Source organism: Peromyscus maniculatus, chromosome 1 (genome assembly GCF_049852395.1).
Source record: "Peromyscus maniculatus bairdii isolate BWxNUB_F1_BW_parent chromosome 1, HU_Pman_BW_mat_3.1, whole genome shotgun sequence".
NCBI classification, from domain to species: Eukaryota; Metazoa; Chordata; class Mammalia; order Rodentia; family Cricetidae; genus Peromyscus; species Peromyscus maniculatus.
This window is the reverse complement of record NC_134852.1, coordinates 174,958,391-174,986,365: the sequence shown is the minus strand read 5'-3', so window position 1 is coordinate 174,986,365 and position 27,975 is coordinate 174,958,391. Positions and strand designations below refer to the sequence as shown.

The following is a 27,975-nucleotide window of genomic DNA, read 5'->3' as shown; positions in this document are numbered from 1 at the left end:
GGATTCATCTTTCTGATTCAAGAAGTGACCAAATTATTTATCACTAGGGTAGGAATATTTTCCCTCCCTCTGGCATTTTAGCCTTGGATTATTGGAATATTGTCAGTCCTAAAAGTCAGGGGTTGGGGAACATTTTAAAACACTTTTTATCAAAAACAGAGTAAATCCTGAACAAAATCATTGCCTCACTTTAAATGTCCCCAGGCTGTTCAGAACTTCCTGTGCTTGCATTTAGTTCCTGGCTCAGGCCATACATGGACAGTCCTTGGGCTAGCCCTAGGCTAGACTTTATTTAGCCAAGGTGATCTTCTTGCTCAACTCTTCCTGCCTGGGGAATCGTTGGAGTTTCATGTCTTCACTGACCCCCTTTAAAATAATCACCTTAGTAAAGTGACATCAGCAACCTGTTAAGGCAGTTCTCAACCTGTGGGTCACCACCCCTTGGGGGGGGCGTCTAATGATTCTTACACAAGGGTTGCCTAAGACCATCGGAAAACACAGATATTTTCATTACAAATTATAACAGTAGCAAAATTACAGTTCTGAAGTAGTAATGAAATAATTTTATGTTGGGGAACTGTATTAAAGGGTTGCAGCATTAGGAAGGTTGAGAACCCTATAAGCAGCTCTGCCTAGAGCCCCTCATCTGTGTGAGAGATGACTGGCCCTTTTCCAGGGGAGGATGCTGTAATTCTGATCTGTTTGGAATAAGATCTTCTATTCATATTCTTATCCATAAAGCGTAGCTCCTTTCTGAGGGAGGCAGGACAACACATTCTCTTGTGCATGCATCTCAGGAATCATTAGACTTCAAAATCTGGCAAGAGTTCTATTTCTTCTTCTAGTCAGGAGCTGGGAAATGTTGAGCATGCCTCCCTTCGCCCAGTAGCCTGAGCAGCTATTGGTTTTAGGGCAAGCTCCCAGGCAGGGCCCTCTACCCGGAAGATAAATTAGACCCATCTGGGGTTTTAAACACTCTTGGCACCTAGGTCTCAACCCCTACTGATTCTGAATTGTGTGATGTGGGCTATATCCTGATATCAGATGTTAAAAATATTCCTGAAATTTTTAATGTGTTGTAGTTTTATGATCTGATCATGTTTAGTACAAGAAAATAAATATATTTTAAAAAACCAGAGTTTGAAGAACAGGCTACCACTACATAGATTTGACTTTCCCCATGCCACCAAATATTCTTTCTTCTTCTCCATTTTCTTTTTGCTGTGATATGGCCAGAACCCAGGACCTTGTACATGAGAGGCAAATTCTCTGCCACTGAGCTTTACCTGGAACCCCCAGAATATGACTTCCCACTAAAGCAAGTTGGGGAAATCTTTCGCTTATTTCGTTTGGGATTGGGGAAAGTCAAAGTCTATATCCTGCTTGGACCATGGGATTGTTGTAATTGGAATAAGACTCTGTGGACCTGACTGGTGATCTAAGGGAGAGTTTTCTAAACAAGGCTTCGAAACCACACCCACCTGTGAGGGACAGCAGGGGCATGCAGGAGGAGACAGGCAGGCAATGTGACTGGTGGATGAGGGGAGGGACTCCGTTAAAGCAGGAGTCTTATCCCAGCGAGTAAATTGACCCAGCTCTGTTTGTTACCTGTTGAGTAGTTCCTAATGTTGCTTAAATTTTTCCTCTTTTGGGAGGAGTGTGCTTGGAGGAGGAAATCCACATTAGGATTTATATGCAGAATCTCTCAGTTTAAAGAAGATGGAGCTGGATGTGTGTGTGTGGCGGGGGGGGGGGGGGGGGGGCCGTACACAACTCTGGGAGGTAGAGTCAGAAGGATTAGGAGTTCAAGGCCATCCATGGGCCATGTAGTGAGTTCAAGGCTAGCCTGGCCTATATGAGACCACAAACAACCACAGAAATGGAAGCATATGTGAGCATTAGACCCATGAACCATCTTTCGGTGAGTTCTAAAGCTTTTGAGGGGCTTTTCTTCAGTAAATCTCTCCATTTTTTCCTCTTTTCTCACTGTTTGGAGCATGTCCTGTCCTTTTGTGGCTGCTTTCCTCTTAAAAACTAGAAACCATGTTAGCCTAGTCTGACGGAGTCAAATGCTCATGGGAGAGTGGGCTGGGAAAGCATGCTAAGCTGAAAGGACTTAGTGTTTTTGTATTTGGTAAAACCTTTACTCACCTGACGGTCCTAGGTTGGGTCCCGGGGCCTGTCTGGAGGGAGGCAGTATCTGAGGCATTCAGATGTTGGCAAAATTCTTGTACACAACATCCCTGATAAGGTACAGCAAGGACGCCAAGGCACAGGGGAGGCAGGAGGGTCCCTGACTAGAGTCTGGTGCTGAGTCAGGCTGCTTCTCCCAGAGGCTCTTAGAAGGTGCCAGAGTCTGCAGAATGAGCAGAGATACTGGCTATAAGGACTCCCCCATCTTATGACTTTAGAATATTCCCAAAAGGAAGAACAAATATCAGAGGAAATGGAGAAAAGCCTTTGTTTGGACAGCAGTCTCCTTAATAAAGTCCAGAAGTGATAAGGGGAACTGTTAAAGCACACAGGATGCTAAATTGATTTCTGCTGAAAACTGCTGCCCCAGAAGTTTGTTTTCCCACACTTTCTTGGAAAGGATCCTTGGTTCCTCTCCCTCCTCATTGCACAAGAGAGCTTATAATGGCCTCTCGGATGTGGGGGACAGAATCCCTCAAATCAAACACCAGAGCAAGTCAAAAGGCCGAAGAGCGATGTCTCCAGATTTATGCCACCATGGCACCTTGGTATCTGGAAGTAAATAGAAAACAGAAGAGAAATGTGGTAAACCCCTTCATAAAGTCAATGTAACACTTTGTGGATCTTTTTTTTTTTTTTTAAGTCATGTCATCCATGTCCTATCAAGAGCTCACTCCCAGAGTGAAGTAAAATGGGAATGAGCTGAGCTCACAGTGACAGTGCATAGAGTTCCAGCTCCACAGTTACGGGGTTGGGGGGTGGGTGGGGGGTGGTAAGAATAGATTTACATAGATAGATGAACCTGATGGAGCTCCAAGGCTTCTCTGAGATTTCCTACTGGAAGTGACCTCTGTAAAATGGGAAGGGCTTATCACAAGTAGATTGTCACTCTTACTGTGATTCTACTTTTATCTCCTCCAAATTGTGACCCCTCTGCTGGGAGGCTTGTGTTATTTATTTTATTTATTTATTTATTTATTTTCTCAAGACATGAAGTGTGAATGTACATTAACAACGAGAAATCTAATCAGGGCTGCTGTAAGCCTAAATAGTATCTTTGGTAGAATCAGCAACAGAACTCTCCCACCTCTTGACAGGGCAGTCCCCGAGAAGCAGTGGATCCCTGTGGCAAGTGGATAGCATCTATGTGCAATGAAGAAGCCACCCTGCCCCTTGGACATGCTCAGGTGTGTTGCATCTGTTTTTTTTTTTTTAAATAGTAGCCACGTCCTTAGCAAGAGGGGCAGTTTGGGGGGCGGGGTGTTGCTATAAAGTTGACAACATGCATTGCTGCTGTACCCTGTTATCATATTTTAGGGAGGAACCATGGAGTGAGTTGAAGTCTTAAAGGCTTACTTTCCATTTTCCTGGCAAAAGTCATCTACCGGACTAGGACCACTTCCCACCATCCCCTTCTCTGAGCCTTTGCACTTCAGGCTTCGGAAGATAGCAGTTAAGTTCTTTCTTCTAGTTAACTGCACAGCAGGGGGTGATCTGGATTCTACTGGCCCTTGCCTGTGCTTATCTGCCTTGCATTCCCACTAAGGAAGTTGAACCTCCCTCTTTAACTGTGTTGATGAATGCTTTTCCAGAGGCAGCTGATCCTTCAAGATACAGAGCATCAGTTGATTGTAATTGGTTAGAGTTGGAATGTCAGGATCTGAGTGCTCTGAAAGGCTGGGGGGTGGGGGTGGGGACACACACACACACACACACACACACACACACCCCATGACATGAACCATGCAGCAGGCTTACCTAGACCAACCACCACTGTTGCCAGCCACAGTACCACTGGAAAGAAAGGATTCAAACCGGATCTAACCAGCTCTGAGGATCCAGGGACTATGTTGGCATTTATGTTACTAAGGCAGGCTGTTTTCCTGTTTTTGAAAGATATTCTTGCTTTTTGGGGACAGAGGATGGCTAGGTAGAGGCAAATGCCACGTTGCTGTATCTCTCTGTAACAATTTACCTCTTTTACTCGGGCCTTGGGGTCTTTGGGGTCCTTAGAGATGTCTGGCTCTAACAGAAGAATTTCAGAACAATCTTAGCCAGGATTATCCTGCCACCATTTCATCAGGGGTGGCTTGGTTGAATCTGGTGTCAGTTTAAAGCATGATTTGTTTGTCTACCTCTTTCTGTCTCTATCTCTAGCTCTCTCCTTCCTTCCTTTCCCCTCAAGTGCCACATCGAGACCAGAGCCCCCTGTGTGACAGATATTTTACCTCTGAGTCACATCCCCATCTACCTCTCTTCTTTTTAGTTATTTATGTGTATGGCTGATTTGCCTGCCTGCCTGTGTACCATCTGCATGCAATGCCCACAGAGGCCAGAAGAGGGTGTCTGGTTACCTGTAACTGCATATACAGATAGTTGTAAGCAGCTATGTGGGTACTGATAATTGAACCCAGGTCCTCTGGGACAGCAGCCAGTGCTCTTAATGGCAGAGCCACCTCTTTGGTCCCCTTTACAAATGCAAAAACAAACACAAGCAAGCAAACAAACAAAACCCAGTCTGCTGTCCTGGTTTTCATTCACTGCAAACTGGTTAGTTTTTATGTCAGGTTCCCAGTAGATTCAATCTCTTTTCTCTCCTTGTGTCCTTGGAGTTCACCCAGTGGAAGGCACTAGAGTGAAAATCTAGGCAAATCTTCTTCATGGAGGTTGGGGGTGCTGGACTGTGTCCTTCACAGCCATTCTCCTGGGAAGGACTCCTGTGTCTTCACATTCCCCCTTGTCTCCCAGCCCTTCATGCATGAGAAGACAGCCAATGTGTGGTGATACTGTGTTCCCCAATATATTGTGCACCCTAATAAACTTATCTGGATTCAGATAACAGAACAGCCACTAGATAGAGAGGCCAGCACATGGTGGCACACATGCCTTTAATCCTATCACTTGGGAGGCAGAGATCCGAGTGGATCTCTGTGAGTTCCAGGCCACACTAGGAACAGAGTACCTAGGAACAATACACGTTTAATCCCAGCACTTGAGATTTCATGTATTTGCTTGGGAAAGACACACACCTTTAATCCCAGGAAGTGATGGCAGGAAGCAGAAAGGTATATAAGGCATGAAGACCAGAAACTAGAGGCTTTTTAAGCTTTTAGGCTTTTGAGCAGCTGTTCAGCTGAGATCCATTCCGGTGAGGACTCAGAAGCTTCCAGTTTGAGGAAACAGGATCAGCTGAGGAATTGGCCAGGTGAGGTTAGCTGTGACTTGTTCTGCTTTTCTGATCTTTTGGAATTTACTCCAATACCTGGCTCCAGGTTTGTTTTTATTAACAAGAACTTTTAAGATTCGCGCTACCCCAGTGCTCTCCACCACCACTAGTCTCTGGTGTCTCGTTACCTCCTTGGCTCTCTTAGGCCCATCCACACCCTCTGTGGTCCCACAGGAACATGCAGAGGAGGGAACAATTCATCTCATGGAAGATGAGGGGTGAGGTGGGGAGGACAGGGACCAAGTATAATCTTCAAAGGAGCTGACAGTGACCTATTTAACATGTGGGTCTATGGAGCTATTTTACGTTTTCCCATTGGATATTCTTCTGGAGACTGTGAACTTGGTGTTCCCACTACAGCCACTGTCCCCTTCTAGGTCCCAGTCTTCCCTCCTGCTGCTGGCTTTGTGGGTTTTCCTAACTTGACTATCATTCCGGAAATAGTCCTGTCCTATTTAACTCTTCACCCCTCTGTGAAGGTGCCGTCTTCTCCTTGCTGGTCCTGCATGGGCCCCAATTACTGCATTTGATAAAGACTTGTGGACTTTCCCTTCCTTGGTGCTTGAGATAGCAAAGCTCTCCTTGCTTTCTGTGCATTCCAGTTTACTATAGCTTTGCTTAGTGAGCTACAGATGAAATCCTACCTGATTTAATACACATCTCTTTTCTGCTTAAGGACAGGAACCTGAGGAGGAAAATGGGGTGTGCTCCTTCACTGCCTGCCTGCTCTCCCAGGCCTTCCATTTTGCCAGAGGAACAGGAGGAGAGAAGAAAGAACACACCTGTTAGGGAATATTGTTTTAAGGTGCGTTACTTTTGTTATGTTGCATTTGTTTAGCTCTGTGAAGCTGTGTTACTTTGCCTGTCTAACACACCTGATGGTCTAATAAAGAATTGAATGGCCAACAGCAAGGCAGGAGAAAGGATAGGTGGGGCTGGCAGGCAGAGAGAATGATAGAAGGAGAAATCTGAGGGAAAGGGAAATGGAGTAGCCAGAGAAAGAGAAGAACATCAGGGTCCAGCCACCTAGCTACACAACCAGCAAGCCACGGAGTAAGAAACAAAGAAAGGTATACAGAAATAGAGAAAGGTAAAAGCCAGAGGCAAAAGACAGATGGGCTAAGTTAAGTTAAGGAAAGCTGGCAAGCAATAAGCCAAGCTAAGGCCGGACATTTATAATTAGAATAAGCCTCTGTGTGTGATTTATTTGGGAGCTGGGTGGTGGGCCTCCAAAAAGAGTAAAAACCCCAACAACACACACTCCTATCTTATAAGCAGGTACTGAAGTGCTGTTTGGCTTTCTTTACTAACCACTAATGTCTCTGGCCCACAGTGAGACTGCATCCAAGCTGCCAGGGGGCCAAATGCTGATCCTTCCAGGATGGGGAGGATGATGCTGGAGTAGTAAACCACCTGGGGTTTGAGTACATGCAGACAAGAGCAGCTTACTCCCTTTGAACTCTGTGTCCACTGCCAGTCAAAAAAGGCTCTGTTCACGCTCACTTGCACTCAAGCTTATAGGACAGAGTCTGCATCAGAGGGAACAAGAGTTCCCAGAAGACCTTGTATCAGGACTTCTAGGACCAATCCTCTCATTTCCTTGGCCAGAGCTAACTGGTTACATGGTCCCACGACGCAGAAGAAAGTACAATCTTATTATGTGCCCAAAACAGGGGCACTTTGTGCTTTGGAAATATTTGGTGATGGTATCAATGATTCAATGATTACTATCGTGTGTGTGTGTGTGTGTGTGTGTGTGTTCGTTCGTGTGTTCATCATAGGGTTCAGCCTGGCCATGTTCTTTTGTTTATTTGTTTTTTGAGAGAGGGTTTTCTCTGTGTAACTTTGGTTTGGAGCCTGTCCTGGAACTTGCTCTGTAGACCAGGCTGGCCTTGAACTCACAGAGGTCTGCTTGCCTCTGCCTTTCAAGTACTGGGATTAAAGGTTTGAGCCACCACCACCTGGCCCCTGGCCTTGTTTTTGAGTGAGGCTCTGATGCCAGTCTGATGGCCTCTGGCCTGCTCCTTCACGTTATTGAAGTTCAGTCCCTGCCATCTGGTTACTGAACCTCCTCTCCTCGTAGGCATCCCTTGGATGGCAATTTAACAATGGCCGAAGCCCAACCACTTCTAAAACAAGGGTGTCTTGGTTAGGGTTCTCATTGCTGTGACAAAACACCATTACCAAAAACAATTTATTTCAGCTTACATTTTTCACATCATATTCAATCACTGAGGAAGATCAAGGCAGGTAGGTACTCAAGGCGGGAGCCTGGAAATCTGAACTGAAACAGAAGCCACGGAGGAACACTGTTCAGCCTGCTTTGTTGTGTACCCCAGGACCACCTGCCCACGGCTGCCACCACCTACAATGGACTGGGACCTCTCACCTCAATCATTAAGACAATAACCCCAGACTTGCTTACAGGCCAATCTTATGAGAGCATTTTCTTAATCAGGATCCCCTCTTCCCAGGGACAAGTTGACAAAAACCCACAGGAGAGAGGGAAAGTTTAGTGGTAAATATATTTGACATGAACTTGATCCTTCAGTCATTAGAGGGTGGGTCTGAAGGGCACAGTTCGGTTGAATTCTGTGTGTTTAGTGTTTTGATGCCACCATTGCTCTCTAGTTTCTGAACATCACCCACGGAGCAGTTACTCTGCTGCCTCCCTGCTCCCGCTCTCTATGGCAACCATTATTCTGTGTTCTCTCTCTCTCTCTGGATTTGCCCGTTGTGGATACTTCCTATCAGTAGACCCATACGGCTGCGTGTGGTCTTTTGCGTCTTTCTGAGCCCAGCTCCTGGGTGAGTTGTCCTCGGGCCCCACAGACGGCCTCCATGATGTCATACTAAAGGGTGATAGAGCACGGGCTGCCCAGAGCCCCCTTCTCCGCCTGCTGTTGCCGATTTCCTCTCTGCCTCCTCAGGAGCTCAGCACCCTGCTGTCTGAGCAGCAGCGGACTTCCGGGCTCTCTCACTTTCAGAGTCTCCTCAGGGGCCCCTCTTGGGGTCCTTCCCTGACTCTGCAGAGACTGGCCCGCCAGAGCAGTAGTCACACCTGTGGGTGTGGGAGATGGGAAGAATTCAGGATGTGGCCCTGGGCCACTTTCAGAGGAGGGAGGCACTGCACTTCCCTGGGCTAATCTCTCCATCTGTGTATCCCTCTAAGTTCTTAGGTGGTGGCCTGGACCGTCGAAACCAGAGTTACCAATGAAAGGGTAGTGTATGTGTTTGCCCGTCCCTTCCTTGGCCTGTGTTCATTGCAGTAGAAATAGATTTGTTTTATTATCTTATGTGTATGGGTGTTTTGCTTGTGTGTCTACCTCATGTGTGCCTGCTCTATCCTCTGGGACGGGGCTTAGAGATGGTTGTGAGCTGCCGTGTGGGTGCGAGGGATTGAACCCAGGTGCTCTGTGAGAGCATCACCAGGTGCTCTTAACCATGGAGACAACTCTTCGGGCCACTGAAGTTCTTTAGCACTGCTGTTTACAGCTGTGGCCCTGAGTGCTGAGAGTACCCAGACTCAAGAAGGGCCCTGGGGTTTTCTTACTTAAGCATCATCACTTAATAATGTTCTTTCCCTGCTTAGTGGCTTTCCATGATTCCTGGCATCCAAGGCCCTCTACAAACTAACTCCAGTTTAGCTCTCTAGCATGCTCTCTCTTACCAACCCCAGAGGATTCTTTCCCTGAAGCTGACCTACACATCTGCAAATGGCCCTGCTCAGTTTGGTTTAGGGGCCTCTACTAGCCACTCCCACCTGGAGGGTGTCTCAGTTTCCACCTGTGAAGCTTTTCCCTAATTCCTCTCAGCCTTCAGTATTCCTGCACTCCCCTCATAGCACTCTGGTCTGGTATTCGTTCTTGGACACATCCTGAGGCCTCCTGTGGTTGGTGACCTCCTCACGTCTTGTTCTGTGCCAGGAGCGAGGTTGGTTGCAAAGGACCAACTAACTGCTTGGAGCTGGCCTGAAGGCTCCCCGGCCACTCCCACACCTCAATGTACTTATCAAAGGAAACCAGCAGAGCCAAGGCACAGGGAGCCCAGCCGGGGCTGAGGAATGCCCCCCTTTTCCTGATGGTTGAATAGGGTGTTCAGAATGTGCAAAAGAAGACTGGAAAGGCTCAGCCTTCTTCCTGGATGCCTGCTGGGCACTTGCTGAGATTGGAGATCTGGAAGGAAGGGTTATGAATTGTCTGCTAGGGCTTATTTCAAGACGCTCAAAGAACATTTTGTTGATTCCATGTTTGTATGAAGGAATGAGAAAAGAGCATGTTGGGAGGAAGAGCAAGGCATGCTGGGAAAGGAAGATGAGTTAGAAATACAGCCAAAAGGATGAGTCAGTGTGGAGGGGAGAAGGGGAATGGACTCAGGAACCTCAAACCTTGGCTGAGAAGCAGGGTCTCAGCTTTTTTAAGGGGTGAACCCTATTGAACAGCCCCTCTGCTTCTGTGCCTCCCCTCACCAGGTTCCATAGCACCCTTGTCTTTCTGAGCTTCCCTGGACCTTTCAAAAACATCGTCCAGCGTAACCTCACTGAGATGGGAGGTGCTGTGTTGGCCTTGCTTTGCCTTTCACTCGCTGATTGGGCCGTGGAATTATTCCAAGCCTTGGAGGAGTGCCCAGAAGGATAGAGCCACTGCCACATCTGCAGTGTAGGCTGACCTTTCTCACAGTGGCCCAGAACCACCCTTGCACCAGAAAGTCCCCTGGGCCATGTGGGAAGAGGGCATGGCATGTCCCCTGTTAAGGACTCTGCTGGCAGGCTTCTGTTTGGGGATCTTCTGACTTTGATACTCTAGAAATGAAGACAGAGGCTACAGGCGCAGGCAGCAAGACGACCAGAACTCTTGGGCTTCTCCACAGCCCACGATCTGGCTGTACTGGCCTCGTGTTTCCGTGTTATCTCTGTATTCCTTCCTGTTCGGGAGCACCTCATTTGGACTTTGCCAGAAGGAGGCTGGGCTCCAGCATTCCCCTCCAGTCTACCCACAGCTATGGCACCGGTTTTGCCAAAAGCCCTATCCTGCCTTTCTAGTCATCCTCTTAAAAGCCATCCATGGAGTTCTCAACGAGCTGGGGGAGTGCTCAGCTCAGTCGTCGGGAGCTTGCACAGCGTTAGTGAGTCTCTGGGTCCTACCCTCAGCATTGCGAAGCAGAACCAAACCAACCAGCTGTGGCTCCTATTGTCTGTGGAACAGTTAGTGCAAACACTGCCTCTCCAGAAGTTACAAAACCACAAACGCTCCCTTACTTCTCGGAGGACAGGCTTAGGTGCTGGGAGAAGGGGATGGCTGTGGAGGGGACACTCTTCTCTGCTGTTTGCAGAGGGTACTATGTAGATTCGCGCTGCTTCTGAGTGTCTTTTATATACAGCGTTCTCTCTTCATCAGGTCCTGCTGTAGGGGACTATCCTCTGAGCCAAACTGCCACATCTTTATCAGCTCAGCTGTGCAGGCTTGCAGAAGATCATCACAGCTGGGCTTGCTGACAGCTGGCCTCCCCTCATTTGTATCCACCCACACCTTCCAACCAGCTGATGCAAGTCCACCCTAATAGCAATTGGCCTCTGGGAGGACTAGGGGAGGGGGCTCCGTCTACTCAGCCAGGGAGGTGTCATGATTCATGCTAGGTGCAGACCTCCCAGCATGGCCACTTTAAGGCCGCCTATGCTTCTCCCAGTAACCTGTCACCCATTTCTCTATAAGCCTAATAAATTCACTGGTTTCCCAGGGTGAACATTGGCGAAATCACATCTCCACTTGTTGCTGGGACTGTTGGAGGAAGGGCTTGATGTTGCTTACATCCTCAGGAAGCAGTTTTACTAACAGGCCCTCTGGCAGTATTTACTTGAGTGATTTGGGGGCGAGGCTTCAGAGAACAGCCAGCGATGGCTCTTCCCAGTACCAACACTGCCACCTCGCCCCCCACACTCACGACTAGTCCAGTTTTGCCCTCTGAGCCCAGCTGAAATCTCACAAGATCGTTCAACCTACTGCGAGAAGTGTCACCAAATGGTCACCGGGATGTAACCCATTTGTCACCCCTGTGCCTGGCTCAGGAGTGAATGGTGATGCTCGTTGAGATTGGATACAAAATATGGACAGATGGGTCAATGAAGTAGACTCCAAAGGGGCAGGAGAACCACAAAAGTGTTGTGAGATAAGCCCATTTGGGGCATTTAACCAAAGCTTCCTCATTTCCCTTCTACACATAGCCATCTCTTGCCTTCAGAGTTAGGGACATTCTTTTTTCTTTTCTTTTCTTTCCTTCCCTTTCTTTATCTCCCTTACTCCCCACTCCTCCCTCCCCTCTGCTTCCCTTCCCTCTTTCCCCCTCTCCCTTTTTCTTCTTGGAGATAGAGTTCACTATGTGACCCACGATGACTTTGAACCTAACTCCTCTTCTCTCAGCCTTCCCGGCGCTGGTGTGGTGAATGAATGACTCAGCAAGAGGCTGGACAGACTTTTGAAATTGCTGGCAGAGATGGTAATTTTAGGGAAGGTGTGTGTGTGTGTGTGTGTGTGAAAGTGTGCGTGAGAGAAAAAGGAGTATGTGTGAATGTGTGAGAGAAAATGTGTGTGAGAAAGAGTATGTGTGAGAAAGAGTATGTGTGAGAGTGTGAGAATGTGTTCGTGAGAGAGAATGTGAATGAAAAAGAGTGTGTGTGAGAGAAAGTGTGTGTGTGTGAGAAAGTGTTTGTGTGTGTGTGAGAGAGAATTATGAATGAGAAAGAGTGTGTGCATGAGACAGAATGTGTGTGAGTGTGTGTGTGTGAGAGGATGTGTGTATGAGGAAGACTGAGAGAAAAAGACTGCGAAAGTTTCAGTGTGAGAGTATATGTGAGTGTGTGAGAAAGTGTGTGTGTGTGTATGAGAGAGAAGTGAGAGAAAAAGACAGATTTTTTTTTTTTTTTTTGAGACAGGGTTTCTCTCTAGTTTTTTTGGAGCCTTTCCTGGATCTTGCTCTGTAGACCAGACTGTCCTCAAATTCACAGAGATCTGCCTGGTTCTGCCTCCCGAGTGCTGGGATTAAAGGTGCACACCACCACCACCACCACCACCACCACCACCACCACCACCCAGCAACCAGATAGAGATTTTTAGAAGCTGAACTTTGAAGTTTCAACAGCATATCTCCTAAGGGGACTCTGGCAGATAGCACTGACCACTAAAGAATAAAACATGGAAGAGCTGGCCTGGCAGGAACCTGCAGCAGGTTCTTTTGTCTTTCATGTCTCTAGGCCATGGATTGGTGAAGAATGATGGAGGCCCAGGTGGGTTTGGGAAACTGAGGTAGAGGGGACCTGACATTGACATGAATGAGAAGCAGTGAGACTAGATGCAAAGAGGAGCTGGAAAAACTTGGTGGAAGACCAGCACAGAGATGCCTCTGAGGAGAGGTCTTGATCCCTTCCCAGGACACCACGGGGCTCTATGGATGTAGATATCTGCGGGGATCAGAGTCTCCTCGGTTGTGTTTCTGACAGGGAGAGGAGTAGCTGTATTAGATACTTTCTCACTGCTGTGATGAACTATCCGACAGAGAGCAACTTAAAGGGCTGAGGGGAGGGTTTACTGTGACCCACAGTTTGAGGGGAAACAACCCATCATGGCGGGGAAGGCATGGCAGTGGGAACGTGGAGCTTGCTCATGTCTGAGTGGATTTAGGAGCACAGAGGGACTGTGCTGGTACTCACCTGGCTTTCTCCTTTCCAACCTTCCATTCAAGCACATGGGATGGTGCCTCCCACTCAGGGTGGATCTTCCCTCCTCAATCCTTTCTAGAAATGCCAAAAGCTGGGCCTCGCTAATTGTTTAGGTGTCTATTAATCCTATCAAGTTGACAATCAAATTTAGCTATCCCATGAACTGAAATGGACACTTAGATGGTGTCTATGTGAAATGCATACAGATATCATCTAAAATATGCCTCAAATGTACCTCTCACTACCCAGGTGTGGCATCTCTCTGCACTGGGGAGACTTAGGCAGAGGGATCACAAGTTCAAGGCCAGCTGGGCTATATAGCCATATTCTGTGGGATTTTTTTCAGTGCTTTTTTGCAAACAGGCCTGGGGATGCTATTAAAACAGGCTGAATTCAGATCTGAATGCTTGACCCCTTTCCAAGTTTGTATATTGAAATCCTAGTCCTAGTGTGACAGCTTTTGCGAGATGATGAAGTCAAGAGAGTAGAATTCTCGCAGTTGGGATTAATGCATTTATGATAAGAAAGGGACCTAGAAAGGGACCAGTTTAGAGGAAAGGCCTTGGAAGCAGCAGTTCTGAGTCTCACCCTTGGCCAGAAGTTAGAGGGAAATGTCCTTGGTTCCCTTGCAAGGAAGGCCAGAAGGAGGCTCTGGTTCTTCTTCTACTTTCTTGCTGTCTTTCTTATTCTAACTGAGCATCCCTGCCTGGAAGCTATATATGAGGATGTAAATGGAACCAAGAAGCACCTGGATACCTTGGGGATGGACAGTTCATCCCCCCAGTGCCTTACTCCCAGTTTCTGCCATAAATCCCAGGGAAAGCCTAGACTAGTAGCTCAGTGATACTTTTTTTTGGTCCTACCTGAGTTATGTAGGAGCGCTGCCTTTTTTCTCTTAAGCTCTCTCCTAGTATCCTGTAATACCATTTCTTTCTAAAACTTGATATAGCTGAAAGTTTTCCTGTGTCCTGCCTGGCCCATGGTCAGGACATATCTCTCTCACCCGCCGGTCCTGCAGCCGCTCAGACCCAAATGAACACACAGAAGCTTATGTTAATTACAAACTGTATGGCCTATTGGCTCAGGCTCCTCCCTAACTAGATCTTACATCTTAAATTAACCCATTTCTATGAATCTATACTTTGCCACGTGGCTCGTGGCTTACTGGTATCATTACATTTTGCTTCTCATTGCGGTGGCTGGCAGCGTCTCCTCTGTTCTGCCTTTCTCCCTCCTCCTCTCTAGTTAGAATGTCCTGCCTAACCCTATTCTGCCTCACCACTGGCCAAACAGCCTTATTTATCAACCAATCAGAGCAACACATATTCACAGCATACAGGACGATGTCACTCACCAACTTGACTTTCTGTGGTCTGTGAATTTCACTCTTTAAATTCATGACATAAGAGCCTAGAGCCACTGGCTCAGCAAAAGTTTATGTGGTCATGGACTTCCATGGCACCTTAAATCATGAGTTAAAGCCCATTTGAGCCTGGGAGGACTCTGTCACTCTCAAAGACCCCCACTTTTCCTACATTACTCATAATGAGATGCCAGGGAGTTCATTTTTTTTTTCATCATGTGAGCACACAGCAGAGATGGCTATCTATTAGCCAGCAAGCTGACCCTCCCAGACCCCGAATCTGCCAGCTCCCTGAACTTAGACTTCCCAGGCCCTGAGCTGAGAGAAAGGCATTTTTGTTGCTTATGAGTGTGGGAAGTCTATGGCACCAAAACTGCTGTCAAAGGATAAGATTACAACAGCTTGAAGATCTTCAGTTTTGATTCAAAATTTGGCAACACTTCATTCCATAAAATTGAATAAGTGTTGTAATGGCCAGAGAAGAAGAGGTTGGTTTTTCAGATAGAAAGGGACTGACTATAGCAGAAGCAGAACCCAAAGTGGATGGGTCATTCCAAAGTTACTTCCATTCCAAGGCAGGCGCAGGGAAACAGGACAATGGGGAAGCAGTGGTTAGTTAACACCAGGCTATTCCAGGTCACTTCTTTTGTGTGATGGTGAAAGCCCAGGGAATTTCATTATCATGTAGACAGATTGTCCTGCTTGGTACATTTCGATTTGTCTCTTTAATCTTGATTGCTCAGACGTTCAGATAGACATCTTGTGTTAGCTTGGTTCATGGGATTTTAACAGGAGTGACTCCATCATCATCATCCTCATCATCATCATCTCTATACCTCTCATTTCTGTTTGATACAATTAATGTGCACTTTAACTTCTGTTTTTTGGCACTGAGTTTTAAACCCAAGGTCTCATACATGTTAAGCATGTGTTCCCTCACTAAGCTATACTCTAACCCCCCAAGTTTGTTTGTTGGTTCTCTCTTTCTCCTTCCTTCCACTCTATGTGTATAGTGTGTGTGCGTGCGCGTGCACGGTCACAGTGATGCACATGCTGAAGGTGGAGGAGGACTTTGGTGTTTCTTTTCCATTGCTCTCTGCCTTATTCCCTCAAGACAGGGTCTCACTGAACCAGGCTGATGGGCAACAGACCTCAGTGGTCCTCCTGTCTCCACACTGGCCCCCGGCGCTGAGCTCATAGGCACATGTGGCCCCATTCAGCTTCTTGTGAGGGGCCTGGGGACTCAAACTCAGATCCTCACACTTGTACAGCTATGTGCTGTATGGGCCTTTATCCATAGAGCCATCTCCCGAGCCCCCTGATGCACACCTAAGATCTCAAAGAGAAAATGTGAGATTAACACTCTGGATAAATGCTGGGCGTTGCTGTTAGTTACTCCTGTGGACTATATGATAGTTGAGTTGATAATAATGGACGTGACCTTAGTACTCCACAAATCTCATGTCTGCCAAACAGGTTTCTTCTTCCTTGTAATAGTTCTTCATAATACGTAAATATTACTTCTCATAGAGGAGAGAGACGAGATCATAGAGTGAAGTTATTTTCTGATGGCCAGGCATGCTGCAAATAGGCGGTTTGGACTGTAACTGGCTTTGGCTTTGAGGTTACCCGTTCTCAATGAGGTTCCCTGCTACCTTGGGGTGTGGCTCTGAGAATTTGAAATCAAGCCAGAAGCCAAGTGGATCCTCATTCTGAGTGGCACAAACTCTTCTGTATTTAGAGTTTCTTGGAGAGGCACTATCAACTGGGCTCCCATTCTTCTGGGCAAGCAGTGGGCTCCATGGATGGATGTTGGCTACCCTCAGTGTCATGGAGAGATTATGGCTGCTCTTACCTAAACCTTGTTTGTCTTTTCTAAAAGTGAGAATCACACAACTGTGTTACTTATGCCCCCCACCCCCTCGTTTTTCAGAAAACCCAGATCCAAAATTTCCATATTGCCAGCTGGTGCCATTTTGCCCTTGGTTCTATTGCTTTTCTATCACATGCACAAATTTCACCTTTTTTTTTTCCCAATAACTCCTCCTCCCTCTCTCTCCCTGACACAAGGTCTCATTAAATATTCTGGGTCAGACCTTGTGACCACCCTGCCTCTGCCTCCCAAATGCGACAATTACAGGTAAGGTTTTTTCCATGGGCCACCATGAAGGGACAGTAGGTACACCCAGCTGTTAGAGAAAGGAAAAACTGTCCTCGCTATACCTGCTTTATTGTATGTACTTTTTTTTTATTTGTATGTGGTGTGTGCTTATGCATGTATGCATGTTCATATGTGTGTGTGCCATGTGCACAAACAGCCCAAGGTTGATGTCAGATATCTTCCTCAATTTCTCTCCACTTTATTTTTGGAGACAGTATCTTTCTTCTCACTTGAACCCAGAGCTGAATGGTTCAGTTAGTCTAGCTGACCAGCTTGTTCTGGGGACCTCTGTCTGTACCTTCCATACCCTGGGATCACAGGTGGGCTGCTACACCCATGGACATGATTGATGGGGATCAGAACTCCGTTCGCACACTTCTGTGGCAAGCATTCACCCACTAAGTCATTTCCCCAGCTCCATGAATGCATTTTCCACAGCACTTGTGTGCTGCCTCAAACTCTTGGTGGAAAGAGAGGATGTATTATTATTACAAAATAGAACTGGGCAGTGGGGGTGCACACCTTTAATCCCAGCACTCAGGAGGCAGAGGCAGGCAGATCTCTGAGTTCGAGGCCAGTCTGGTCTACAAAGTGAGTTCCAGGACAGCCAGGGCTACAGAGAGAAACCCTGTCTTGAAAAACAGAAACAAACACAAAAACAAAAACTAGAATGTCTCCAGCATCACCACAGTGATTCTATCTGGTTTTATTTCCTTATCTTGTTGGAGAAATTCATCTACAGGTTATAGCTAGAAGTGGTTCTATTTAGGTGGAGCATAAGGAGCCATTTCTGTAGATAATTTATTGCTTTTTAGTTAATTAAGTTAAACCAATATTTATGTAGTGCTTTGGGTTTCTAAAATCCTTGTCTAAGCATTCTCTTCCACAGTTCAGTCAATTGCCCTCTTGGAATGCAAGTACAGATGTTATTAATTACTATTTGCATTGAACTATAGATGAATAAAACTCCAATATCCTAGGTGACTTAGTTTTGTTTTCTGGAGTGGTAAATGGAAGGGTTTAGGAATGGATCTGAATATCACCAGACACGAGGCACATGTGAGTAGGGGGCAAATCTGTGGCCACTGCGCCTCCCCCACCTTTGCCTCCTCTGCCCAATACACACATCAGGGACCTGGAGGTCGTAGGAGCTGCCTGGATTTATGGATTTAGCCCTCCCCCTTTCCCTCACTATTTCTTTATCTCCCCTCTCTATATTTATTCCCTCTCTCTATCATCTCTGTTTCCATCATCTCCATCTCCCTATCTACCTTACTTCTTTTGGTAGTACTGGGAATTGAACTCAGGACCTTGCATATGCCTGGCAAGTGTCTCACTACTGTGCCATACCCCAAGTCCCCTAGTTTCTCCTTCCCAGTGAAATCCATCGAGAGTCAAAGTCCTCAGTATAGTGTCCAGACACATGCCCTCCAATGACAAGATGCAACACAGTCCAAGACTGCATGGCTTTTTAGGATTTCATCAAGTTATAAACTTCTCCAATTGTACGGCCGAATGCTGGATCAGAAACCAAAGATCCCTGAACATGATGGATCCTGTCAGCAGCATCTGTCTGGCAATTTGAAAAGCAGATAGGTCAATTGGGGACAAGCTTCATTCTCAAGATTCATTCGACGTTGGATGATACTAATTTTAAACCAGCCATTACTAATGGATGCTAAAAATAGACTATAGAAAACACCTAGTACAGGTATCACAGCTTGACACAGATCCGATTACTTTTTCTCCAGCACCTTCAGTTGATATTTTCAGCCCTGCCCCCAATGCCTTCAGCGGCTTTGCCTGCTGCTTTAGGTTTGAGGTTTTTTAAATCAGCCACTGAGATGGAGTGTAGGTCTGCACAGTGGCTGGGGAAGGAGAAATACTGTTTTCTTTTAGCTTTCCAGAATGGCTGGAGCAGTGAGGTGTCTTCCTGCACACTGCAATCTCAGAGTTTTGGGTTAAAAAAAAAATCATTCCTTTCCCGGGAGCTTTGTCTTTTCTCTGCCTTGCAGTACAAATTAAGAGCAATTAAAATCAATGTCCTGCTCTCTGAATGGTATTTTTTTTGTCATAATCTGCTTCCTTTAATGTGTGGTCATAGATAATACAAGCTGGTCCACTGTCATTATCAGTACAAGAGATGGTGAGATCACCCAGCTCAGGACTTTCCCTCTAAGGACTATTTGTTATTTGAGGCCAGGATCCTGTTCTTTTTGATCCCTTTCTTTAATAAAGAATAACTAATTGTGTGTGTGTGTGTGTGTGTGTGTGTGTGTGTGTGTGTGTGTGTGTGTGTGTGTGATGTGAGAGTATGCATGTGTTGACGGTATGTTTGTGCACGTGCAAAGACCAGACCAGATGCTGACTCTTCACATTGTGCCTTTGAGATGGTGTCTCATGGAACTGGAAGCTCACCTTTTCAGCTAGGTTGGCTGACAGTGAACTTCTAGGATCTGCCTGTCTTTGCCAGGCAATGTTGCTGTCTCAGGTTCATGCAGCCATCTTCCATGTTTACTCCGGTGTTGGGGATTCAAACTTGGGGCTTCATGTTTGTCCAGCAAGCGCTCTTATCCACTGACTCTCTGGCTTCTCCATCCTGCTTCTTGATTTCCTATGAATTTGCTCCAAAATGGTCAAAGGATAGGGGACCATTTGACTTTGAACTGACAATCATGTCTCGAGTTGCTCTTGCTTTCAAGTATAAGGGATCCTGAGTCTTGCATGACGCAGCCACAAATGGGACTAAATTATGCTAAGCAAAAATAAATTCTCGTACTGAGAATTTCCCAGGAGTTTTGATATTTTTGACTCTTACTCACTAAATATGGAAAAGATTGAGACACTGAGAAGCAGGGGAGCTGTTCTGCCTTTTTTAGACCTTTGAAGAAGCCGTTTCGTCCTATTCAGTGCTATATTAGCAATATACCAAAAATCCCTCTCTGTCGAAAAGTCACAGTTCTCTGCGTGTTGAGGTTCAGGAAATGTTCTTTTAGCTTCCATTTTTATATAACTAACAATTAATTATATAATTAATATATTCTGGTGGTCTGAGTGTTATTCATATATGGAAATGATGGAAATAGACATTTCACTGATTTTTTTTTTAATAAGGTCTCACTATGTAGCTAGGCTGATCTGGAAATTTTGATCCTCCTGCCTCAGCACCCCAACTGTTGAGATTGCAGGCTTGTGCCACCATGCCTGGCTGAAATCTCATTGTAACCCTTTCCTGTGTTCCTCATTTAATGCAGGTTTCTGGTGTTCAAAGTCAGCATGGCTGTTGGTAGAAAATACTTACATACAAAGGCTAGAGAGGGAGTTTCGTCCTCCTTGGTGGCAGGGAAGGCTGCATCTTTAGAAGTATTGATGGAAGCGATCAGGAACTTCAGCTGATGGCATTTACTCTAAGGGTAGGGTGGCAGAAGACAAGAAGAGAACTGAGCTGGCTGCCTCAGCAGCACTGGAAATGAGTGCCATGTTCAGTGGCAGGTACTGCTCCCTGAGAGTTCTAGGGGATTGGGAGCCATGGTACCAAAGGTTATCAAACCACTGGGCAACCTTTCAGCAGAGCACACACATGTGTTTCTCTGTTGCTGTGGCACACACAAGATGATAGAGCCAGATATTTGATCATCTCTGTCCCCTTCTTTGACTTCCTTCTCTGTTGCCCTCTGTCCCTTTCTCTCTTCTGAGAACTCAGCCTTGGCACGGTACACAGAGATCCAAAGGTCTTCCCCTTAGGGTTGTGAGCAGCCATCGATACTCATCGATGAGATCCATTAACTTATTACGATCACACAATGTTAGAATTCTAGTTTTCCTGCGTTAGCTTGCCTCTCTGGAATTCGGAAGTGAAGAGAATGTTCTCCTATAAACTCTCTTGATCATCTTGACACACAGTTGCTTGGGAAAAATCAAGCTTCATTCTGCTCTTTACCTTTTATGATAATGTTTCGTCTCTAACGTTTTCCAAGTTAACGAGGGCTGTTTTCTGTTTTGTTTTATGAAATAGGCTCTCATTATGTAGCCCTGGCTATCATGGAACTTGTTGTATAGATCAGGCTGACCTCATGCTTTCATAACAAGCATTTTACCCACTGAACCACCTTCCTAGCCCATGATGATGTTTTAAACAAAGCACTATAAACATATAGGGAGTGACATACTTGTATTTTCAATCTACTACAGTCTTGGTCTTTACTGATGGCCCAATCATTCCATCTTCAGACTGACATCTTGGTTGCTTAGATTATCCTCGGGAGCTTTGTTGCTATTTTGCTTTTCAGTCTGATAAGATGGTCTATGTTTATTCGTTTATTTTTGGTTTCAGACCAAGAACCAGTTATTTCTCTGGGTAGACATACTTCATGTAGTAGAGAGCAATCTTTAGATATCACCATCTGGGTGCCCAAGGAGCTCACTTATCTGGGTTGGTTATTATTTTAGAAGACAGAGCTGAAACATTTAATTTCCAGTTCTTGGGATTCACCCTGGGGCCCCAGGCATGCTAAACATATACTCTACTACACCCCTATACCCAGCTACACCCCATTGTGTCTTCTATTATTGAGTTACACCTCTAGCCCCTGCATTTTACCTATGTTACTTCTCTCTCTTTTTCTTCTTTTGAGATATGGTCTCAAACCGTAGTCTTCCTACCTCAGCCTCCTACACACTAGGATTATAGGTTTGAGAAGTCATAGCTGGCTAATTAACATTTTTAAAACAGCAGGATGAGCACAGATTTATTAGAGAAAAGCTAGAAAAGAACTCCTTAAATGGAAGAGGCTCCAAGGGAGGATGCCTCCGACTTTACTTTTTAAAGGTAAAACATATTGCTGGGCATGGTATCTTACACATATAACCCTAGCACTTGGGAGTCTGAGGCAGGAGGATTGCTGTAAGTTCCAGGCCAGCCTGGACTATAGCCTATCTCAAAATAAAGTAAAACAAAGACGTTTCATATATTCAAAGGGAAACTTGAAATTCCCGCTTTATTCTACAATATACAAACTAGTCCCCAAATAACAAATCACAACCAATAATATACGAGTCTTGTGGTGGTTTGATTGAGAATGGCCCCCATATGCTCATATATTTGAATGCTTGGGCTACAGTTGTTGGAACTGTTTTGGAAGGAATAGGCCATGTAGCCATGTTGGAGGAGGTGTGTCACTGAGAGCTGGCTTTGAGGATTCAAAAGCCCACACTAGTCCCTGTTAGCTGTCTTCTCTCTGCCTCATGGTTATCATCTCAAGATGTGAGCTCTAGCTACTTCTCCAGTGCTGTGCCTGCTGGCTGCCATTTTCTCTGCCATGATTATCATGAACTCGCCCTCCAAAACTGTAAACACCAAATAAACTCTTTCTTCTAAGTTCCCGGATGGCTAGAGTGTCTCTTCACGGCAATAGAAAAGTAACTAAGTATCAACTATTCAGTTATAGATTGCGATAAAAGTGATGTGGAATAGTTTATCTCTCTGATTAAGCCACTAACTAGACACCTTGTTAGGTTTATCTCCTTTGTCTTGGGTCTGACTTTTGGGTTATTTTTGTATTAAATTAACTTTGGGGTAATCATGTAAAATATTAAGTATCTTGATAATTACACCAATAAAGCAAACCATGTTAAAGAATTAAGCCATTGCCTTGCTCTCCATTCCTATTATCCCTCTATCCATAGGTAAGTTTTTGAAAAATTATGGCTTACTATTCCATTAAAAAAGCTAAGCAAATAGTCTCTACTTCCATGTCTGCTTGTCTTAGAGTGGACTATAGCTACCTAGGGAGGAGGGAATGAAGACAATCAGGCACACAGACACAGAAAAACTGGGGTCACGTGGACTGAGCTCTGGGATGGAGACATGGCAGCCCCCTGTTTATTACCTATAAGGAGGCAAGGTCATTGCATACAGCTGAACAAGGAGTTGGGGTTATTGCATACAAATAGAGAGGCAGCGGTATTACATACAGTTAAACAAAGAGGCAAGTTTAGCTAATCTTGGGAGGAACAGTGTCTGTAGGGGAGCAGTAAATATGGGGGTGGGGGAAAGACTATGATAGGCTTTGCCCACCCGCTGTAGCTGAGCCATTGGTCACTGATACCACTGTGTCCATGTTCAACTATACACGTCTGCTCAGGGCTTCATTCGCTCCATGTATGTACCATTTTATTTTTGAGAATTTCTACCCAAGTACTGTATTTACATCATTTCTACCCTTCCCAATTCCTTCTGTGACCCTCCAACTCCCTCTTAATTTCATGTCCTCTTCTTTAATTATTTTTTACACACATACATACACACACATACACACACACACAAGCATACACACATGTATATATAAATATAATGCAGAGTCCATTTAATATTAATCGTAAGTACACATGTTTAGTATTAACCACTTGCAACTGGATAATCTATCAGATAGCTTATCCTGGAGAAGACCTATCCTCCCTCTTTTAAAAGCCATTAATTGCCTGTAGCTTCTCATCTAGGGGTGGGGCCTTGTGAGATTTCCCCATCCACACTGTGTTGTCAACTGGTGTTGTCATTGTGTAGGTGTGTAGGTCTTGTTTGAGCAAACATGCTATTGAGATTTCATGGGTGCAGCTCCCTGTCATATATAGAAAACACTGTCTCCAAGCACACATCCTCATCCTCTGGCTTGTACAAACTTCCTGTCCCTCTTCCACAATGTTACCTGAGCCTTAGTGTAGGGGTTGTAGTAATACAGATGTGTCAGCATGAGATGGGCACCCATAGTCAGCTGTTCTCTGCATTTTGACCAGATGTGGATTTCTGTGATGGTCTCTGTCTCAAAAGAAGCTTCTTCAATGAAGGGCGAGAGTTATGTGTACCTGTGAATGCAAGGATAGATATTTTGAATGCAGTTGGGAATTATAAAAGTTTAGAAATGTAGCAGGTTCTGCTCTAGGGTCTATGACTTCATCAGCCACAGGCAGGCATTCCCTCCTATTGAGTGGGCCTTAATACCAATTAGATGGCTGTTGGTTACTCCCAAGATGTAAGTGCCACTATTACACCCTCGAGGACATGACATTCTGGTCATTGTTGGGTTTATAGACTTTACAGCTGGGGGAAATTATTGTTCGTTTGTTTGTTTTTTCCTTGGCAGCTTGCATAACACCTTTGTATACTATGAGAGCGCATGATGAAGCTTCCAGGTGAGTTCTGCCTCAAATCCTCTCTAAGTCCTGTGTTTAAAGTGTGTGGTGCCTTCAGCAATACGGTCTTACCTTCAAGTCCTGGGAGGCATCAAGGGTGATGACAATAGCCTATATTATTTTGGGAGTCTCTTAGACTCTCCTGACTGACAACTTGAAGGGAGGTTTCCCATGTCTGGTGTTTTTTTTTTTTTTTTTTTTTTTTTTCTTTTTATTAGATAGTCTATTGCTCTTGGAGGGAGCATTATCATCCTGTGTGGTGAAATTGTCCTGCATTATGAGAAATGAGATTTGGGGATATAGGACACAAACTGACAACACAGAATGTTGTTAAAAAGTTTGGGAACTTTTGAACATATTTGTGTATATATATGTATATATAATCTTTAAAAGTGGAAGCATTTAAATATAGGGAGTTTTCACATTTAAAAATAAATCTAGATTTCTGGGTTCTCTTGAAAATCAGAAGCTCCATTCAGCCTTTAACCAGCAGCTGCAGGTGCTGCCCCCTTCAGGTGAGCTACGTGCCCTTCCTCGTCCCTGCTTGCTAGCCTGACAGTGTGTAGCCCTTACTTGCTGGTGCCACCGGCCTGACTCCCACATGGCTAATGGCCTGCCGAGGGAGGCAGATAATAAACAGCACTTGTGTTTTCTGCCATCAACAGCTTTTTCTCTCCTCAAACATTTCAGTCATGTGTCTCCAACTGGGCTCAAATTGAATTTCAGAGTGCTTGAGAGTCAGGGCTGCTATGTCCCTGATGCCCTTTCTCAGGGGTATGTTTTAAATGGGAGTTGGGATGTATGAGAGTTAAAATTACTCCCAGCCCCCAAATTCCTTGAGTCCTTGCTGTGTTGGTGGCAGGAATGTAGTGTTGGAGCTTGTTACTGGTCTTAGGTAGCTATAAAAGATGGCTGAGGAGGAGAAGCAGAGTGTTCCAGATACCAAACTAATTTTCACAATCCTCAACGCAGACCACACTCCATTATTTATAACATCCACAGCAACAATTCCCCAAGAACTAACTCTAATTAAGAATCCCCGCTCATTATCTAGCTTGGAAATAGATCAGGATGAGTCCCAGATCCCATCTATGCTTACAGCATGAGGTGTGGCTAGGAAGGTAAGAGCACCCCCACCCCCATCCCCTAGTCTCCCCAAAGCATTGGAGAGAGAGCCTCAACAGCAGGTCCAAATGGGATGTTCAACCATGGGACTCTTGTCTTCAGGGCAACATTTTTTGGGGGGTGGGGTGGGGGAGAGAACCTCTCACTTGATGTTGTGGGTCAGAGGTGAGTCAAATGAGTCAGTGGGGTCTGAAAGGCTCAGATACAACAGATGGCACAAGTAGGATTCATGCGTCCATAGCTGGAATGTCCCACAAGGTATGCATGCTGTGAATCAAGGGACTCTAGGTAGGGATAGTCCAAGGGATAAAAATGTTTGCACAATTTACTTTCAATTTTCACTCCCCAATCTTCCTGATACTCCATCATTGGACAAAATTTCTTTGTATCCAGGCACTGTCCTTAAAGATACCCCCCCCCCCTCGCCACACCCTTTTCATAAGTATATTTGGGAGACGGTCTGAAAAAGCCTTTGGGGACTGGAGATATAACTCAATTGGTAGAGTGCTTGTCTAGCATGCAGAAGTCCTGGGTTTAACCCCCAGCTCCATATGAATGCAGGTGTGGTGGCACAAGCCTGTAATCCACAAGCCTCAGAAGTAGATGTAGGAGGATGAAGAGTTCAAGGTCATGGTTGTCTACATAGTGATTTTTTTTAATTGGGTTGTTCAGTATTTTTTTTAATTTTTTTATTATTATTTTACAACACCATTCAGTTCAACATAATAGCCACAGATTCCCCATAGTGATTTTAAGGCCAATCTGGAATACATCCGGGGAGGGGGAACCTGCTTGTCTGTATGAGGCTCTCTCTTATGCACACACTAATTAATGCCCAGGTCACATGGCTAGTAAGTGACCGCCAGCATTTGAGATCTCTTGACCACACATTCGTTCATGTACTGTTTTCAGTGTATGATCATGGAACAGCCTGTGGGGAGAGGCTAGTGGGAATTCTTCCAGTGGGTCTGTGAAGTTAGGGCCGTTCTCAGAGCAAGCCTTTCACTCTCAGTCTCTTATGAATGTGCAGAGACTTGTCCAGGGTCTGAATAACATGTGATGGAAACAGACAGTCTGCAGAACCAGACATGAGGATCCAGCTGTCTTCTGTTATGCCAAACACCACAGAGGTTTGCAAATATAGAGCACAATGCTGTTCTTCTCACTCATTTTTGTTTGTTTGGTTTTGGGCTCTCTGGGAGTTCTCCGTAATTTCAAAGAGAAAAACAAAACAAAGCAACAACAACAACACAACCTACCATGGGACCAAATGCTGCAAAACTACTGCTTAGTAACATAGCTAGCAGGTCTCCTAGTCATTCTCGTCTGGCTGTGTCCTAAATGTCTTTGCCTCTGAGATGGCTAGTGTGTTGGCTAGATTTATGTCAACTGGACACAAACTAGAGTCACCTGAGAGGAGAAAAATCTCAATTGAGAAAATGCCTCCATAAGATTGAGCTGTGGACCAGATTGTAGAGCATTTTCTTAATTAGTGATTGATGGGGGAGGGCCCAGCCCATTGTGGGTGGTTCCATCCCTGGGCTGGTGGCCCTGGGTCCTATAAGGAAGCAGCAGGAGCAAGCCACTGAGCAGCACCCCTCCGTGGCTTCTGCATCAGCTCCTGCCTCCAGGTTATTGCCCTGGTTGAGTTCCTGCCCTGGGTTCCTTCAATGATGGACTACAGTGTAGACGTGTAAGCCAAATAAACCCTTTCCTCTCCAAGTCGCTTTTTGGCCATAGTGTTTCATTGCAGTGATAGAAACCCTGACTAAGACAGCCGTGAAGAGAGGCACTTGGTGGGGTGGAGGTGGGGGAGATGTTCCAAGGGAGAGTGAAGCACCAAGAGCCTCTGGTGGGAGGGAGGGCAACAGGAGGAGAACCCGGGAGACCCTAGGCACAAGAGTGTGTATTTCCCTGATCTAGAGGCAAGGGCAAATATATGGTTTAGAGAAGGGCAGGAAAACCACTTAGCAGCTCATGGTCGGGACAAATCACTCACCCTTGCTCAACTTGACTTTCCTTGACTGTGAAGCAAGAAGGCTGGATTAGCTTCGTTTTCAAAGTATGCTACAGTAAATACCACATCCAATCCTCATGGCAGCATTTAGAGATAAAGTCACAGGTAAGACAGCAGTCTTTAAATATTTAGTTTAAATTAGGCAGGTTTAGGGTTGTCTCCTACCATAATGCCACTCTACATGATGGAGGGGTTATTTGTTGAGAGAAGCTCTCACTATGTTCTCAGGCTGGTTTTAAGTGATTCTTTTGAATTAGCCTCTTGAAGGTTAGTATTACAGATATATAAAACTGAGTGGCTCCATCTTTGTTGGAGGTTTTATCCTCCGTGTAAGGCTGGGGAGTGAACTCAGGGTCTTGCACATTCTAGGTGGGTGCTTTACCCTTAGGCTACATCCCCAACTCTACTCAAGGTGGTGTGTGTGTGTGTGTGTGTGTGTGTGTGTGTGTGTGTGAGAGAGAGAGAGAGAGAGACAGAGAGAGAGAGAGACAGAGAGAGACAGACAGACAGACACTGTATGTAGCCCTGGCTGTCCTGAAAGTTGCTATGTAGACCACAGAGATCCATCTGCCTCAGCCTCCTGAGTGCTGGGATTAATAACATGCACAACAGTGCCTGGCTTTTACTGAGTTTTGATATGCTTCCTGAAGTCAAGAGTACTGCAACCACAGAATGGCTTGGCCTAACAAGAAAATGTTGTGGTTGACAGGAGAGACGAGGAGCCCCTAGAAGGCGATGATTTGATCAGGCTTTTTTCCTAGCTCAAAATCTTAGAAGTCTAAATCGTTTGGTTCCAAGCTGGTACACACAAACCTTCACAGAACTGAGGGGAGACAGATTCGGAAAAGAAGGGTCAAGACTGCAGGCTTTCGGACTGCAGACATGAGGTTATATCTCAATGCTGGGACCTGACACTGTGTTCCCGCCCAAGAGATAACATTCCATCAAAAGGGGGCACCAACGCCTACTCATTGGGTTGTGGTAGCTATTT

The 27,975-nt window shown here is 45.5% G+C and overlaps 1 long non-coding RNA gene across 4 annotated transcripts in view; it reads left to right on the top strand.

Moving 5' to 3' along the window:
• LOC102914763 (uncharacterized) overlaps positions 1 to 27,975 on the top strand; it is a 119,935-nt gene that overhangs the window by 18,444 nt on the left and 73,516 nt on the right. For all 4 annotated transcript variants that reach the window (XR_013047862.1, XR_013047859.1, XR_013047858.1 and 1 more), the window contains exons 3-4: positions 3,291 to 3,380; positions 3,511 to 6,224. This is a non-coding gene — a long non-coding RNA (uncharacterized LOC102914763). The remainder of the gene's footprint in view (positions 1 to 3,290; positions 3,381 to 3,510; positions 6,225 to 27,975) is intronic.